Below are 8066 nucleotides of genomic sequence, written 5' to 3'. Positions count from 1 at the left end.
AATCTCCACCAGCTGCAAACAGTTGAGCACTCTCCTCTGCGACACACCTGATTCCCATCAGCCATTACGGATGGTATATCAGCGGAGGCTCCACAACCTGTCAGCGCCAGATCGTTGTTAAACCCCAGTGGTAAAACTCTTAGCCTTCTCAGCCTTCTTAAAGTATAGTGACTATTTTCGCTACACCTGAATGTATTCTTACCTGTTCTTCTTGTGCTCCAGGATTACGCTTCAGTGGATTACGTTCCAGTGGATTAAAACTCCGGAGGATACTCTTCAATGGATTACGATCCAGTGGATACTCTCCAGCCGGATTATCTCCTCCAAATAAAACCTTTGTAACACACTGCCGTGTCCTGCGTTTGGGTTCTCTCAGATAACCGTAACACTGATTGGTCGGAACGTTGTGAATCGCGCTGAGCTCCGTGGAGGTGTTGTTTCCTTGTTTCGCGATACACAGCGAAACACAGCCAAACTCATCCTGAGCACACACAAACTCACAGCCGAAGTAAAAACAATAAGTGTGGCTTGATATTGAGTAAGAAAAAGGTTGATAAACGCTGTGAGAATGGGTTTGCAGAGATAATTTCGCCGCGATCCCAACTGTCTCTTATCAGCCTGCAGCCAGGGAGGAGAAATCAGCAGAGCCTGCCTGCACTGTGTGTGTGTGTGTGTGTGTGTGTGTGTGTGTGTGTGTGTGTGTGTGTGTGTGTGTGTGTGTGTGTGTGTGTGTGTGTGTGTGTGTGTGTGTGTGTGTGTGTGTGTGTGTGTGTGTGTGTGTGTGTGTGTGTGTGTGTGTGTGTGTGTGTGTGTGTGTGTGTGTGTGTGTGTGTGTGTGTGTGTGTGTGTGTGTGTGTGTGTGTGTGTGTGTGTGTGTGTGTGTGTGTGTGTGTGTGTGTGTGTGGTTCATTTGGACCAATCAGCCTGGTCATAGCTCTGGGCGTGGCTACTGGGTATTCAGACGTCACAATACCCAGGAAGAACATGAGAAATCTCCAACGAGGTGTTTTGGGAGGTCTTTTCTGTGTTAGAGGTTTTTGACTGCAGACCGTTTACATGCATAAAAACCTTCATAACACACAAGGGGACCGGTAATAACCGGAAAAGCATGACATGTCTCCTTTAAGAAGCTCTCAGACGCTGTTTCTTGCAAGATGTTGCGTACGTTTTGAATGACAGTTAGTGATTTGTTGTTGTGTGGAGTGGAAGGAACGATTCTGTTGTGTACGAGGTCTGTTTAGTTGACTACAACAGAAGTAGAGGAGACCACACATTACATTGCTGCATTTATTAAATAGGCTTAGTAATTTCATGAAAGATCTTGACACCGACATTTTTTAAAGTTTCTGACCACAGGAAGAGACAGTGCAATTTTGTTGAGGACTATTTTCCATGGGGGAATGCTCTCGTAAATATTTTAGCAGGATGGTCTGGCAGGGGTCGGCAACCCCTGGCACGCGTGTCACCATTGGCACACGGCACAGTAACCAGTGGCACACTAGGAATAAGTGGAATAAGTGTGCAAAATATTAAAATTGTATTTTCGGATCCTGAACGAGACGGAAGGCAGCCATGCACGCAACGCAGCCCCGCTCTCTTTAACTCCAGGCGACTTTCTGCCGCTTTCCTCCGTGGTGCACAGAGGAAAGCACTTCAGCAATTGCAGCTCACCCCCGTTTGTTAATTCACGATCGTTGTCACGCTGATATTTTTTGTTGTTGTAATGGCACATATCAAAAAGGTTGCCGACCCCTGGTCTGTGGGATTGGATAATAAAGCCACACCGTGTGTTTGTGGTAATCATGTTAACAGTGCAGCTTATTGATGTATTTTTTACACATACAATACCTGTTAGCATAACGAGTGAGTGATTCTGTGTGCTACTAGTTAACTAGTGCAGACAAATGTATGCCACTACTTAACTAGTTCTGCTTCTTTTTTGTAACTAGTCAACATGTCAGAGCTTTTGCAGCGCACTAGTTAACTTGTAAGACTTTTAGCGTCACTAGTACGGTCAGAGGGTCACTAGTTCTAGTTCTTAAATGCCCAAGACCATTTGTTCCTGAACTTCCTGTTTGGAGTTTTGATGGAATACACTTTTTCTTTGTGAAGTTACCTTATGGATAACTATGCAATGAGATGAGCTGAGGAACAGAATGGTGTTAGAAGAGGTTAAGATTAATTACATTACATTTTACAAGGTTGGAAAGATGAAATGTTTTAAAACATGTTTCAGGATGTTATGCTTTAGACATAATTGAACCCCAGTAGTTTTATACATGTTATTTAAAATGTTAAGACTTATACAATAAAATACATATTTACCACAATAACCCCTATGGTTATGATAAACCGTAAACTAGGTAAAAAGTGATAATATGAAGCTTCACATTTTCACACCAACCACACTTTGAAGGTGGTGTGTGTGTGTGTGTGTGTGTGTGTGTGCGTGCGTGCGTGCGTGCGTGCGTGTACAAGGTGTTGGTACAGACACATCTCAGCCGGTCTGTGCTGTGATGTCCTTGTTCCAGAGAGTTATCATCAACTTGCTCACTGCCTCCTCACAGCTCTGCCTCTACAGCAACACTCTTATCGATTCTGTGTATTGCAATATTAATTAAATTCACGTCAGCAAAAACACACTGTAATGCCAGACTAATTGATACAAGGAAAATTAGCCAAACTGCTTAAAAGCTACCTGTGACTATATATTTATAATCATTGCCATCTAGCTGACAAGCAGTTCCATTATGATGATGAATCGCATTAATGGATGTTTAAGATGCTTATGGGGCTCGGCTCGTATTAGGCTGTTATGAACCCGTGTAGCCACCCCTGCTCAGCTCCCCCCGACCTGGGGGCCAGATCGGGGGGAGCTGAGCAGAACCTGGACCTGGAGCTGCAGAGTTTAGACGCTGCAGAGGAGAGGAGGGCTGAGGAGACTGGGGGGGTCAGTCAGGCCCTAAAACGTAAGCCATACGACAGGCAGAGAGGGTGGGGGGACGACATATTCTCATCAGCAGCCCAGGGCCACTTAAAAGAGCCAGAGGCAGAGCCGTGGAAGGATTCCCTAAAGTCTGAGTAAAACAAGCCCCAACACAGACCTTCAGCCAAGGACGGACACACACACACACACACACACACACACACACACACACACACACACACACACACACACACACACACACACACACACACACACACACACACACACACACACACACACACACACACAGAATGAGGAGGTTAGAGAGGGAGGGGGCTGAGGGACACACACACACACAGAGAGACAGGGTGGAGAATGTAACACTTAGTTTCCTGCACGAATGCTCAGCAGTGCGGCCCCCCCTCCAAACGTACACACCAAGAGGCAAAGTCAAAGAGAAGAAGTACACAGCAAAGTCACAGCAGTCTTAAAAGTCAAGTGTGATGTGAAAGGCTGCAGAGAGCTACATTAAAACAGTTAAACTCGTAGATTCATATGAGAGAAACCCCCCCAAGTGAAGTGATCACAGGGAGGAAGAAGCTCATCGTGTGACGCCCATCAGATCAAGGTAGGAAAGATTTTGTGTAGAAATACTGAGGCACTACTTATTTTTTTGTTTATTCAAATGAGTGAAAATTAGGTTCCAAATTATTATTTCAAAATTGAAAAATGTTATATTAGTAGAATGTTTTGGTGTTTCTCTTAGTTTTTCAATAATTGAAAAGCTTTACATACCCTCTCTTACAAAATAAACACATTAAAAGGAGGTTTTCATTTCACAATTTTAAACCCTTAGATGGTTTCTATATCCTGGTGGATACAGTCATTTGACATTCGGTGTCCATGTCTAAAATGGTTGTAATAGCGTGTATTAGGGGTCTATTAATGTATAAAATAAGTGTAATAACAGTGATATATGGGTGGAATAAAACACTGGCCCACGATATCTACTCTGCAGAGAGTGAATGTGTGAACATCAATGAACAAATATACACATGTACATATATAAATGATGTCAACAAAAAGTCAACATACAGGTGCATCTCAATACATTTTAATGTCACGGAAAAGTTAGTTTATTTCAGAAATTCAATTTAAAAAGTGAAACTCATACATTATGTAGATTCATTACACACAAAGTTAATTATTTCTATCGTTTATTTGTTTCAATCTCTATGATTACGGATTACAGCTAATGATAACCCAAATTCAGTTTCTCCCAAAAGTAGAATATGACATAAGACTAATGCAAAAACTGATTTTAAATACAGAAATGTTGGCCTTCTGAAAAGTATGTTAATGTTTCTGCTCTCAGTACTTGGGCCTCCTTTAGCATGAATTATGGAGGTGTTATGGAGGCCCAGGTTGCTTTGATAGCGGCCTTCAACTCGACTGCAATGTTGGGTCTGGTGTCTCTCGTCTTCTTCTTGACAATACTCCATAGATTCTCTACAGGGTTCAGGTCAGGGGAGTTTTCTGGCCAATCAAGCACAGTATCTCCATGGTCATTTAACCAGGTGTTGGTACTTTTGTCAGTGTGGGCAGGTGAGCATATCCATAAAGCTTGTCAGAAGAAGGAATACATCTATATAATGTATGAGTTTCACCTTTCAAATTGAATTACTGAAATTAAATCACTTTTCCACGATATCGTAATTTATTGCACCTGTATGTTGTCACCACGCCCCACAGAAAATACATTATAACACTTTTATTATTTCCTTTTACAGTCAGAAGGGAACATTTTATTTAACAGTGTAACCAAGATGTAATTGTATTGATGCTGATGTTGATTACATGTTAAATCAGGGTGTGACAACATGCAAATAAGCAAAAAGCACAACAGCTGTGAACAGTACACTTTTCTTCCCGGCTGATAAGCTTGTTAAGTCTACGCTTCAGCTCTGAATGGACTTCTTGATCATGATCCATGCTTTGTGAATGCAGAGTAAGCATTTTGTGATGCTTTTGTGCTCTTTAACAAACCAAGTTTAATGTTAGCTAGGGGTGTAACGGTATCCGTATTCGTCCCGTACCGTCACGGTTCAGACGTCACGGTTCGGCACATGCAGTCACGGTTCGGCACATGCAGTCACACGGCGAATACTCCTTTTTTTACGAGTGGGAAAAAAGTCTGTCACTCAGGGCAGCATTTCACTATATATAATCCAGGGGGCGGTATTGCGCCTAAAAGCCAGCCGCCCGTAAATAACAAATGAAGAACAAGAACAAAACGAACACAATATATGAATAAGAAAATGTAGTAGCCTAGCTATGGCGAGTTCACACAACACACAGGAGCTAGAAGACCCACATGCTTCTTTTAAATCAGGTGTGTGGGAACATTTCGGGTTCCCTGTGGACTACAACAATGATGGGGTGCGAGTTGTGGATCGGACGAGGACGGTGTGTCGGCGTTGTTCGACAGCGGAGTGGTATGCTAGTGGTAACACGTCAAACATGCTCAATCACATCCGAGTCAGTCTCAGTCCCCAGCGAGAGGGTTTTCTCGACGGCAGGTGACATAGTTACCGCCAACAGATCTGCCCTCACTACTGACAATGTAGACAAACTCATCTTTTTGAAGAAAAACTTGAAAATAGAGTAAAGCTTGAGTACCTTTATTTAGGCATAATGGCCTCACACACTCACAAGTTAATTACACATGTAGGACATTGCTCCTAAAGGTACATATTTTATTTTATTATTATTTATTTTAATATGTTCAAGACATTATTTTTAGTTGTTGTAAGGATATATTTGTATGTATTCATGCAAACTGTGAAGAAGCTTGAAAATGATTTGTGTAGAAAACTGGGCTGGTTTTGGGCCTGCTAACATGTGGTTTTTAGAGGACACAGGAAGAGGGGGAAGGTCAGGAGTTAACATACAGTCATCCCTGATGTGGGGTGTTGATGATAATTTGGGCAGCCAATCACTGGTCTGGAAGGGAGGCGCAGATAACTCCTCCTTGGGTCAGCGAGGGATATAGACAGAAACCCCGCTGTGTTCGGCCTCTTTCTCCTCTGGCTGGCTGGCTGGCTGGCTGGCTGGCTGGCTGGCTCACGTGAGTATCAGGTAAATGTGGGATCCCACAGAACTGTATGTAATTTGTACTGTATTGATTGTACTTGATTGTATTGCATTGTATATTACCATTAAAGTGGATTATTGTTAAACGGTTACTTGTATGATCTGGATTCCCTTCCTGTAAGATAATGGCTTGTGTAGGGACGCGAGGAGATTTGGAAATGCGGCCTAATTAACATTTATATCTCCTAACATTGTACAGCTTATTTAACCTTTTTGTTTGACATCAGCCATTATAAATAATATGGCCATCTGAGTGTGTGTGTTACTGTTTGTAGTTTGTTTTTAACTGTGTAATACAGTTAATTATTCCAAATGTTCCTTATTTTCATACCAAAACTTGCACTACTGTTAAAAATAAATAACAGCAAAAAAAATATGCATTTGGGACTTTTTTTTGCTTTTCCTTGTTGTACCGAACCCGTACCGAACCGTGACCCCCAAACCGAGGTACGAACCGAACCGTGACTTCTGTGAACCGTTACACCCCTAATGTTAGCTATTCGTCATTTTGACTCTTGCCACTGTTTATTTGTGTTTTTTCCAGGAGGAAATCCACAGCTGCAGTGTGTGCTCCTTACACCTGAGCAGTGTCTGTGTCACATCAGGAAACAAATTACACGGGTACGCATGACCCTACTGGTCAGGTTTCTGTTGTTTACCAGTGAGCTCTGCAGACACTCTATCACACATTAACCCCAGAGCCCGGCTAACGAGCTTTGGCCCGCCGCTCTCCAGCCTCATTAAAGAAACACTAACCGCAGCGGGACAGCGCCTGAGACTCATAATAAACTCCAGCTAGCTAAAGCCATGCATGCAGCAAGACACACACACACACACACACACACACACACACACACACACACACACACACACACACACACACACACACACACACACACACACACACACACACACACACACACACACACACACACACACACACACACACACACACACACACACTTTCCTGCTCATTTAATTAAGACAGTGTGCGAAGGTTAAGGCAAGTGTCTGGGGAGGAGGTCAGAAGGAGATAAATAAGACAATTTCCAATCCGTGGTTCAATACCCATCAGGGGAAGTATTGTGCAGCGAGGCAGAGGTTTTACAAGTGCCGATCACTTTGGTCCCCTGTCTGCATGTTCCTCCAGTTATGATGTGCTATATGCAGAGTTATGCTCTTAATTGAGCCCCTGGAATCCTGTAGCTAAACACTTCCTTTCCCCTGCAAAACAAGCAGCACTCATTTGTTTTGTCTCCCCTCTTGTAGTCTTTATTTACACAGAAATCACCATCTATTACAGCTTTGCAGCTGCCCTGGCTGTAATAAGGAGCTCAGTGCTTCTAATACCTCCGGGGCTCCTAGCAAGCACCACTCCTGAGATAAGCTGAGCTATAGCGACTGCAGGAGAGCCACTATTCTCCCAGCTCACGATTTTAATCTTTCAGACTTTTTCAGCAGCGGGGATCAAGCTAAGAGGCCTTGAAGATGTAAAAAATGAGCCAAGCATTCTAAATGGCATATACTTCAGAGGTAATGTGTTTGGTAGTTAAGGCGGCGACAGTGACTTATTCCCGCTCCATCTTCAGCCAAGCCGTCTTCCTGCTCTGCAAATGGGCCATCTGGATCTCCTGTAATAGCTCTCGTGCAATATGACTTCACCATCATTTTTTAAAAAGCTTTTCTATTTCTACATAGCAATATGCTCATTAAGGAAATTAGTAAGTGCAGGGTTATAAACAGACCTAATGGCCGAGATTTTAATGGACTTAAATCCTCAAAGCCAGGCCGAGCGGCTCGGAGACGAGCACTGACAGCTGGTTCTTCCTGAAGAGAGATTGCAGTGATTTTAGAAGTCATTTTGAACTCTGACAGCCCGGTTGTGAAATACAGATCTGTGAAGGTATTTTTGAGCTCTGCTTCCCTGAAAGGGCTAAGTGTAAAAAAAGATATTTGGTTTCACTCTGCCTGGCTCCAATTGTGTGCC

The sequence above is a fragment of the Pseudochaenichthys georgianus genome, chromosome 10, assembly GCF_902827115.2.
Source record: "Pseudochaenichthys georgianus chromosome 10, fPseGeo1.2, whole genome shotgun sequence".
Classification (NCBI taxonomy): domain Eukaryota; kingdom Metazoa; phylum Chordata; class Actinopteri; order Perciformes; family Channichthyidae; genus Pseudochaenichthys; species Pseudochaenichthys georgianus.
This window is presented reverse-complemented; position numbering follows the sequence as displayed.